This window comes from Zonotrichia leucophrys, chromosome 12 (assembly GCF_028769735.1).
Source record: "Zonotrichia leucophrys gambelii isolate GWCS_2022_RI chromosome 12, RI_Zleu_2.0, whole genome shotgun sequence".
Classification (NCBI taxonomy): Eukaryota; Metazoa; Chordata; class Aves; order Passeriformes; family Passerellidae; genus Zonotrichia; species Zonotrichia leucophrys.
In genome coordinates, this window is record NC_088182.1 from 12998739 (window position 1) to 13009884 (window position 11146).

Sequence of the window (11146 nt, forward strand, 5' to 3'; positions counted from 1 at the left end):
CTTAAGTAGCAAGAGCAGAGTCACTTCCTAAACTGCCAAAAGATATTCAATATAAACAATTCAGTCACTCACTCAAAAATCCAGTCAATCCATGCTGCAACCTTAAAGCTTAACAGTGAATTAAAAGGCTGTTACACTCTGGAGCAGAGAGTTTATGTTAATCACATGGATAGTTATTTGCACCTTCCTTAGCTCTGCTTTATTGTTCAAAGCATTATTTTTCCCCGAAAATATAATCCTTAATTACATTCTGCCTTTGTTCATGGTATCTCTGTTACCAAAACCAAAATGGAATTATAGATTTTTAAAGCCAGAAAAAGCCATTTCAACACAGACTATATATTTCATACAGCACTCATGCCTCTGGAACTGCATTTTGCAGGTTCAACCTAAACATGTTTTTTAGAAAGTTATCCAAATTTGAACTCACAGTGGTAGAAAACCTACCACATCCTTTGGTAGTCTGTTTCAAATGCCCATTGTTAAAATTCCATGATCACATTTCCTATATTTGGAAAAAAAAATTTATAAAAAGAAAACCCCCTGGTTTTATATTCTTGGATGTAAGACAGAGTAAGGCCTGTTTATTGGCAGCAGGAGCACCTCTTCCTATTAGCGTGCTAAACATGAGGTTACAGGTCTGAGAAACTTCTTCACAGAGATAAATGAACACCTGAGAAAACACAGGCTTGTTAAAAAATGAAGGTGCATGGCTCTACTATGTGGCCCTATGCCAACAATATGAAAAAGCAACTCCCAGCACCTGCACGTGCACGCACAGGTTTTGATTTTAGCAGATAAGTGAGGGTGCATGCCACCTATTAAAGTGCTGGAGAAAAGCTTTGATCCCATTGACATCTTCTATATGTGTGTGCTTGTGTGTATAGGTGTACCTATTATATATATTGAAAGGTATTTTAATTATTCATGTAGGAGCCTTTTTTGAGATGCCATTTTGTTTCCTCCAGGTTTTTGTGTTTATCACTCAGTGATACCTGGGATGACTGAGAAGTTGAGCAAGAGGGAAGGCCCATGTTTTGTAATTTTATATGCTTTATTGAGCAAAGCACCTGGAATGAAATACTGCCTCTGTCAAAATCAGTGCCAAAACTTCCACCCATTTCAGCAAGGCCAGAATTTCAGGCCCAAGTCAAAAGGTCATCTCAGGTGCTGAAAGGTAAACATCTGCCTGAGCAGGAAAGAAAGTTCCCTCATTGTTGGCTCAGAAGCACAGACAAGACAAGGCAAGACACAGCAGATGGGGCTAAAAGCAGGGTGAAGCTTTACTTGTCACTCTTCAAAATATGGCTTTTGTGAGCAACGTCCAGGGTCTAAATATGTGGTTATATTAGAATTCCTAGAAAATTGTTTGGAAACATGGAGATTTATGTTAATTGAAAATGTTAATGGGCCTGGAGGTTTCCCCAGCAGAGGTTTGACCTTCCCAGCTCCTGAGCAGCTGCGGCCTGGCCCTTGGCGCCCACAGACCTGGGCTGGACCTGTTCCCAGAGGCTCTCAGGGGACTGATTCCTCTTGCACTGTGGCATTATGCAGATATTTTCCTGGTTTACCTTCCCTCCTATGCTAAGAAGACTGGGGACAGGGAGAGGGTTCCGTTTCTGCCAGCCTGGACAGGCCTGGTCTCTTCTGGCCCAAAGCTCAGCTGCACCATTCGGTGGTTGGAAAGCTGCTCTTGCTGGCCACTTCAGCCCAGCAACCAGCTGAGCTCATTCCTCCAGAGACTTGTGCTCTCTAAGACCTTTTTCTTGCCTCTTCTTCCTGCCTGGAGCCTGCTTAGAATCAGGAACAGAGTCATTTACCTGGGAAGAGCTCAGCCAAACTCCCAAGCCAGCAGAAGGGCATGGCAAAACTGAAACTTAAACATTCTCTTAGGCGATCTGCTTTATTTCCCTGTTAGTTAGGCATCAGTCTATTACACTAAATTTCTAAAAGCTTCAGTCATTTAATTTTTAAATGTCTCAAGCAGGAAGGCTTCCACAATGCTTTTTTACACTCTCAGCTCTCATTCCTTGTTCCAGAAGTGCTAATGCAGTTGCTCAGTGTCAAACAATCTGCCAGAACAGCAGAAAAACAGAATTCCTTGCCAGGGAAGCCTTAGCACAGAGTAAGGAGGAGAAATATTTTCTTCCTAGGGGTGTGATCCTTCTTTTAATTTCCTGTAGTTAATTACGGGTGTTAACACACTGGATCCAGAAGTAGATACAGAAAAGGCAAGAAATAGTCAGCTTTTACTGCATATCCAGGTACTGAGGCTCTGATTCAGTCAGTGAAGCATGGAAGCATATATTTCTCTTTGTAATTCACTCCACCATGTGCAATAAACTCCCAGCTTTTAGAGTGGGAATAGCCCTGGTGAGGAAGCCCCCTTGGATGGTGTCTGATCTAAACAGGCAGCAGTGATGCTCTTTACCTCACCCTTACCTCTGGAGATGTGTTTTGCACAGGTGCTCCAGTGTGCAGCACACAGGCACTTTGGGAAAGGGCTCATGGCATTTCTGCTGGCTGGCCTTCCCCCTGTCCTGGGTTTATCCTGCCCAAAGGGTTCCTGGCCATGCTGCTTCAAAGGACAAACTCTGGCTCTCCCTTCCAGGGACGTTCAACACTGCAGAGAAATGAAGATAACCAACTTTAAAAAGTAGTACAATGGCTCAACTCAGCAACAGAAAATAGATACACATTTTTATCCTTCCAGATTCTTGACTCTTTTCAACCTCTTCTTCAAGCTAGAGTTTTCCTCCCTTTCCCTTGCTGCACAGTGCTTTCTTACCAGGCACCTCTAGCAAAATTTCATTTCTAAGAAGAGCATAATTTCATGGATGCATATAAATTCCATACTGAAGTAATGCTGTTAAGGAGAAGGACACAATTAAATCACATTTATCAGCCTTGATTTCAGAAAGACTTGGTGTATTATTTTGTCGGGGAATAGAAGACAAACTGCTAAATTATGTTATTCACTCTGCACAGTCCTTCTAATCTAATTTACATGTTAGCAGCGGTTACAAATATGTATCTTTAAAGCTAGAAGAACAATCCATGGCCATAAAAAACATTTAAATCAAATTAATTCAATTTTGATCTGATTAAACTCAGTCAAAATATCCAGATTACATTCAATAGATTCCAAGCTGATTAAAAATTAGGATGGGGGAACAGTAGGATTTTCATTTCTAGGGTCACACTTTCACCACCTTTAAATAGGCTCTCTGTACCTCTGTAGTTTTGAGTTTCAAGAAAGACTCTGTTGTCTGAAACTGGTTAGAACTCCTGTCCTGTTCCAGTTGAAGGTTGACTTTCCCTACACACAAGGACCATGCAGGTCCCATTCCAGACCTGTTGAATGTCTTTGTGCATAACTGGAGCAAAAAGGTGCATTTCAGAGTTGGGATGTTAGACTTGAAATATCTCAATACATCATTTCCTGTTTTTGTTGTTCTGAACTACTGATTTTTTAAAACCAGAAATTCAAGGTACATGGAAACCAAAGAAACAAATTCTCTTGCCTCTTTCTCCATTTAAAGATTCTCACTTTACAATGCTCTTCAAACACTTCTTTCTACAATTTCTTTAACTATCACTCAAAAAAATTGATTTTGCCACTCTTAAAGGACATTTCTTCTAATCCATTCAGTATGTTATTTCCCTTTGGATGAAATACAGTAGTTTTCTGTTAAGTTTCCCCTCCTAATTTCCTAGGATGTGCAATATGTCATCTTGGTTTTGTGATTTTGACGGTGGGAAAATTTTTGTCTAGGTCAATTCTATCACTCTTCTGCATGAGGAAAAGCATCAATTAGATAAACAAAATGTCTCCTTTCCCTGGTGAGAATAACCTTATTTTTCTCAGCCACTGCTAATTACATAAATCTTTCTGTTTTGCAAGTGCCAAGGGCTTTAACATTTGATACAGAGATTTAGATCTCATCACAAAGCCACGTGGAAAAACTGGGTTTGTAGATAGCAGCAAGAACATCAAAACTCAATTAAGCAGCACACAATTCTTTGGCAACAATCAGTAACTTGGGCTCCTAAACCAGAATTTCACTGTCTTGAATTTCACAGAAATATCACAAAGAGATTCTTGAGGCAAACCAAATTAAGCTATGATTGCACTGTAGCTTGAAAAGTAACAAATTAATTGGCAACAGGGGTTTCCATGTTTATTGCCTCTCTATGGCTTCCAGATTAAATTTGTGCAGTCAATGGGATTCACAGAAAGCTTCCAAAGGTTGTTGCAGATTTTCTCTGTGAATTTGAGGTTCTAAGTTTATAGTTCTGATCAGTACCAACAGACATAAATCTAAGAAAATTAACAAATGTGCCAAAGGAAGAAGGACAGTTCCACGATCCTTATTTGCAGTAAGAAAAGCACCATTCAGCATCACTTTGAGAAAGACAAGGGAATCAGGAGAAAGAGAGCTTGACAAACTGAACAGAGAAATGCAGAATGAATTTTTTTACTCTGAAATTATTTTTCTCTTCCACTGGTCAGCTGAAGAGATAATCTAAATGATACATTTGGCACCCTGTACCATCAGCAATTGTGATGTTTGCCTCAGTGTCCTGGCTACGTTTAAAGTACATCTTGCATGGAGGGATGCATTCTGCTCTGCTGCTTTCAAAGCTCACAGCCTATGAGCTGGTACAAAAAAGTTGTGTTGCTGCATTAACCTGGCACTGATCCCAGGCTCATCAACCCTGCTGTTTGCACTTCCCAAGTGGGTTAATTTATACTAATATGCTGCAGAAAGACACTGCTAGCAGAAGTATTTGCTGAGGCAGCTCCAGAAATGACCACTGGCCATTGAAGATTAACGACCTACTCACAAGTGTTTCCAACAGCACTTGCAGAGGAAATACCATGCTCATTCACCCCCCCAAAAAGGATGGACTGTGTAACCTCTGTGTCATGGATTGTGCAAGATTTGACTATGACCAAACTGAGAATTTATGTGCATATTTATTTTAAATAAATTTTATCAGATCAGCTGTCCATTAAGTTAATTACACAGCAATGTTTGTAACTTCATCTACTCTGTCAGGGATAACAGCAACAAGAAGAGTTAAGAGACTGGAGGATGTCAGAACTATGAATACGTCCTTATTCACTGACTGTAAAAAACTGTTCTGATCTTGGATTCACTCTGTGTCTAGCCTGGAGCTGAATTCTTTCTGGAGATCACTATCATGCAATCATCATTTTCTGATGAAATTCACTCACTATTGACATATTCCTTTGTCTTTGATAATTGCACACATATTATCATGTATATTTTATCTACCATGGGTATTGGTTTCATCGACCATGACACCAGCCACAGACTAAAGTCAGCTGATTTATTGCCTCTTTTCTAACTTGCTTTGACTATGGTTAAAGGATTTTCACTCATCTGAATATTTCCTTGCTTTTCCAAGGCTCCCCATTATATTTGTGAAATGTTTGCCATGTCCACGTGCTCTCAGATGGGCTTTAAAACAGAATAGACCCAGCCACTTTGCAGGCTGCATGTTATTTTCCCCAAGTTAAGCAACAGTGAGGGTAGAATTACAATTCGTTTAAAGCTTTTGTAGTGTACAAATAGTGCACAGGGGGAACACAAAGCTCCCCATTCACATTTATTACCATCTCTGTGTCATTTCTCACTTACCAGGGCACTTCTTGGTGCATTTTGACAAGCTCTGTGGATTTAAGCATTTTTAAATATTCATTCATCTGCAAAGCAGCAGTTTATCTCTTATTTTCATTCTCTCAATTTGAATTTTCATTAATCTCTCTCATTTTTCTAGGTTAATGCTTATATTCAGAGGCACAAATACCAGGGTTTGTTTGATGAGTTAAATAGTCTCAATGCCTGACAGATTTGTTTGATGAAAGTCACCTTCCTTCCTGCCCATGCAATACTTTTCCATATTCAGGAAGCATTTTTAAGAGGAGACAGCATTGAGGTAATTCTGCCCCTGCCTAAATCCCGTGATACCCATATCCGAAACTTAATACATGTAGAGCTGAAAATAAGAGCTCTTTAAAAGCTTTGGAGTTAGGAATTACACACAGGCAGCATTTAGCTTTTTTTCCTGACATTTTGTCCTCCTAGCAGATGCAGCAAACAATTCTCTTTACTCTGAGCAATGAAGTGAATGATACAGCACTGCAAGTATGTGCCACACTTTTTCATCTTTTTTTTTGTGAGAAAACAGACAGTAACTCTGACATATATGGATAGAAAGCTTTACTTTTGACCTGTACAGACAATAGTCTGCCAGATAGATGGGATACAAATATCAAGGAAGAATGAAAAAAGACAGATACACATGAAATCCTGGCTCCATTGAAGCAGTTGGGAATTTTGCCATTGATTTGAATGGAGCCAGGATTTCATTGCAAAAGCATTGTTCAGCTGTAAAAGTTGTCACTGTTAGGCCTGTACACCCTCATCCATTCAGTCCCAAATTCCTGATGAAAAGATTTGTAATTTTTCATATTGCCCAAATATTTTTTTTAACAGCTGACCCTTTCTCTTAAACACAACCTTTTTTCTGCAAGACAAGGATTGAATGCTTTCGTTGATTTTAATATGACTTTTAGCAACTTTCCCACATTCCACAAAAACCCACTTGAGCTATTTGCTTTCACTAAGTTCCTCTTCTTGTTCTTCACATTTTGTTAAAAATCCCTTTGTGAAAATGACTGAGCTGACTCAAAGTAATACAGAATACCTTGTTGAACTGTGGCACTTTCTGGATTCTTGCTAGCAGCAATACTTTATCATCCTCTTCTGTTCCTGGCAATATATGGAGATAAACCACTTATCTACTGCTGTTATCTTTATTATGCCAAACACTCTAGTTACAAACATGAAGGTAGATGTTAGGGGAACTTTTATGTGCCTGTTTCATTGAGGATTTCTTGCTTGCTATCTATATGGTCAGCGCATCTGCCTGCCCTCATGCCTGACTTTTGGAGAGGCAATGATGTGATTCAAAGAGGAAAAAATAAAAGAAAGTAGAAGGCAAAATATGCTTAATATAAAATATTCAATTATGTAACTAGCAAGAATGGGACATCATGTGATTGACACAAACCATAATGAGTTCACAGAAGAAAATAATGTTATGTTGTTTAGGACTGTATATTATCTGCTATAAAATAAATATATCTCCCAAGCCAAACAAAAATACTATACAAAATAGTAGACACACAACAGAATATTTGAAGAGTGGCAGCGAAGAGAGCTTGGCCCTGGGTAAAAGTTGCAGGTCAGAGTGCCCTCACCTTCAACTGCCACTGCTCTCCCTGCAGGGTGGGGGACTTTAGAAGGTTTCCTTTTAGAAAGGAAAGGAAGTAATTTTGCTCCTTCACAGCAAGATCTATATGAAAACACCACTGATTTGCCCCAGTCTTACTGAGCCAGACACAGCAGCAAACAGGCAGCATGAGATGAGGAAGAAAAGAAAGATCTTTGGTACCTGTTCCCTGAAGGCAGGATGGGAACTGTGGCTTTTACAGCTGCAGGAACCAGCCCTGGGGCAGCAGCCAGCCTGCCTGATGCACCACAGGGAGCTCTGGGGATGTTCCACCCCAGCACCCTCTACCAAACCCAACAGCAGCACTCAGCTTTGGGCCCTAGCTGAGTTTCCAGCATCTGTGCTGTGCTTTTCTGTACCTTGACACCAGGTGCAGCAAAGCACAGCAGCCCAGCTCCTGCTGGAGATGGAGAAGCAGCTCTTTACAGATGTCAGACAGCTGAGGAAGAGTCAGGGGCTCCTCCTCCTCCTCCCACTGCTCTGGCAGCTGGCAGGGTTCAGTGACTGCTCAGCCTGATGCTCCGCTGGGAAGTTGAGGGTGGTTCTGCCTGTGAGACAAGCAAAGGGAAACCTTCGGAAATGTGCCTCCTAGGTATTCCTGGGAGAAACCTGTCCTGAGAACAAGTCACCTGAGCTTAATAAACACCTTTAAACATAGTTAACACTTTCACTGCAAATCTCCCAGTGATCCTGGTCCCTGATGGGAGTCTCATGGTGGGTACACCTACAGCTGTCAGCTTTGACATATGAAATCAAGTTAATGCGCTTCAAATTAAATTGGAGGAGAAAGAGCATAAAAATTATTCACAATTGGTTTAAAATAAAAATGGCTACTTTGTAGTTCTTGACCCTTTCATTTATAGTAAATATTTGTCTTGCCTTGGAATAATTTCTATTTTGAATGTCTGTAATTAATGACATGGTTCATTAGTTGCAGGGAAGCTAATGCAGCTCTGCTTTACAGTAGTTCACAAAAATTGTGGGAGGTAACCCGTTTCACATGCTTTTAAATTGTAATTTCAAAATATTTTCCAAATAGTTCTCAAATAGAAATATTTCTAAGTGTAAATTGAAATCTGCCTATATCCAAGGCACATTAACAGAACATAGTTTAAGCATAACGTGCCAAAAAGTATTATTTTTGGCTGTAACATAATTGGTATCACATGCTGTTGCTGTTTTAAATACTTTTTTCCTAATTGCCTTAACTTCTATTATTTTATATGGGCACAGGTATTACCTGAGGATGACTTTGCATAATGAGATGTAGCTGCATACTGGGTAGTGTGATTTTAGTTTTCTTCTTTCAAGGTGCAACAAATAAATGAAGCAGTCAAACTTCTAAACTAATCTAATCCATTTACCCTTAGCAGAAATATTTTAACATGACATTTTTAAAAGCAATTTACATAGGAAAATAAAGCACAATATCTAGAATAAGGCTGAATCTGGAAAAAATGACCACAGTGAATACTCCTATAAACTTCACTTCAGCACTTTTACCCCCTTACTTCTAAAACCTTCAGAAGGCTTTTAGCTTGGAATTTGTGTCCCTGTGGGTGTTTACCCAGTTTTTGGTTAAATAAGTTTAGCATTTTTCACCCTATAAAACTCTTCACCTGTGTGCCCACTTAGGAGTTATTCTTCTCAGTCAATTGAAGATCCTCAATATTTCTGTGCACAAGGTAAAATGCTGCTAAGAAATCCCAACAGTGAAACAGGATCAGATTATCCCTGTTGTGTATGCAGCTATTTAATGGGAGTACCTGGGGCAGACTAGAGATGTCACAGTTTAGAATGTGTATTATTTACATCTATTTAATCTCAATAATATTAGATTCAATTACATTACTTAGATTTAATGATCTTGATGTGCTGATAGTGGTTATCACTGGGTTCACAAGTACAAGAGGAGCTTAGTATGTATTTGTCTTTAAAGAAACTGCTTTTACAGGCTTTCAGGATATACTCACAAGTACTAAAAGCATCTTTAGCAACTGACTCTCCTCTCCAAATGGTCTTTTCTCAATATAAGAGATGTGATAAGAGTTACTATTATTATTTCTTTTAACATACGTTTCTGTTAAACAAAGAAATCAAAAAGACAATCCTGAGATTAAAGGTAAGCTGGTACCATAATGAACCAGAGAAGTTTTTTAAGGAAATGAATATTCTGAATATTCAAAGCTGCACAAATTGCCTGAGATTTGCCCTCATCATTTGTGCTAGAAAAGTGTTAATTGCATTTATGGGAAACACCCCCAACATGCTATCCCTGTATCAGCTAAGCCATGAAAAGCATAATTCACATGACAAATTCAGGCGGATCTAAAAAGTCATTTGGGCCAATTGTAAAATTTTGAAGCTCCCAATATAACATCCAAAATCAATGTCATCTGAAAAATCCAGTCTGAAATGCAGTTAGGTCATACTTCTGGTCAGAATTAGTAAATCAGGTGGGTTTGAAGCAAACCAATTCTGATTGCATCACTTGAAACAATCCAAAATACTGGTTATGAAATCCTGCATATAAAATTTAAGAGCTTCCGTGTTGACTTAGAATGGACCTCCTACACAGTTTGTAAACCACAGCCTTTTCTCCTTTTTCACATAGTTTCAGTGCTAGCCATCAATCTCCTCTATTATGTTATAGCAATTTGTAATTCAAACAGAGGAAGTGCAGTTTATTCATGAGGAATTCTGGCAAGTAACATCCACAGATATATTTTACACTGCAGTTTTGCCTTCAGAAAGTATTTTAAAGCCTAACAGCAGCACTGACAGCAAAGAGAGCTGTTTTGTGTGCCCTCACATTGGCCCTTGCTGAGGATCAAATATGCACCTGTAGATGTGACACCCCAATTGCTTGGCTGGGCTCCAGCTGGGGCTGTGGAGGAACCTGTGCTCTGTGTAACCCTCCAAGGGATGAGGGGATTGGGGAGCCCCAGCCCCACGGGAGCTGTTGGGGTGACCCCAGGGATGTGAGGAGCTCTGCAGGCACAGACTTTGTCCTGTTGAACAAGTGCTTTCCTAATGTAGATGCAATGTATGATGAAGCTTTACTAATTACCAGTGGTCTGTTTCCAGAAAATCACTTATTTTATCTTCTACAATGCCTGGTAGATGGAGTACTGGATTCAGAATGAGACTTCTTTTTTATCATTACAATGGAATTTATTTACCAGGAAACACTACTAGGTATTCTAAACACTACTATTTGTCAAAAATAATACTATTAATAAAGCATCTCCCACCCTCCAAGTGGAGATGGAAAGAGTATTTACATTGAAGGACAGAGAAGCATATCTGGATTATGCCTAATTCACCATGATTTGCAGTCACAACTTTGATATCAGAAAATGCAAGTTGATATTTGATATCAGAAATAAAAGTTGTTCAACTTATGTCAGCTTGGTTTGGACTGGAGCTTTTATTCTTTAGAGTAGGAGTGCTAAATTAAATGTTGTCATCTTATTGTGAAAGCTCCCATACCTTCTCAGTGATTTCTCATGGGCAACTCCTCACAGCACTACTCTTTCTTCTTCACAGCACAGCCAACAAACTCCAACCCTCTCCTCACCCACCTCACTCCAACCCTTTTGTAGCACTCTTCTTCTTATTGGACACAGCTGTGGCCCATTAAGGGCAGGCCTGTTCCTAATCTTTGGTGATTTGTACAGCTGCAACTCCTCAGGTGTGACACTACCTTCTGCACTATCTTTATTTTCTTACATTCTATCCCTCCACAGAAGGGGAGTGCTAAATCAAGGTGTTTCCTAACTTGTTTTATCAAAGGGGTTCCACTACTTCTCATGTTTGA

At 39.5% G+C, this 11146-nt stretch overlaps 1 long non-coding RNA gene across 2 annotated transcripts; it reads right to left on the reverse strand.

The window, feature by feature from the left end:
* Window positions 1-491: 491 nt before the first annotated feature.
* On the reverse strand, window positions 492-10900 carry LOC135453232 (uncharacterized). 2 transcript variants are annotated; one of them, XR_010441797.1, is made up of 4 exons: window positions 10819-10900; window positions 7686-7874; window positions 6739-6803; window positions 492-2623 (listed from the first exon to the last, which is right to left on the reverse strand). It is a non-coding gene; the product is annotated as an uncharacterized LOC135453232 (long non-coding RNA). The 2 variants fall into 2 exon arrangements; XR_010441798.1 differs by lacking the exon at window positions 6739-6803.
* Window positions 10901-11146: the final 246 nt, after the last annotated feature.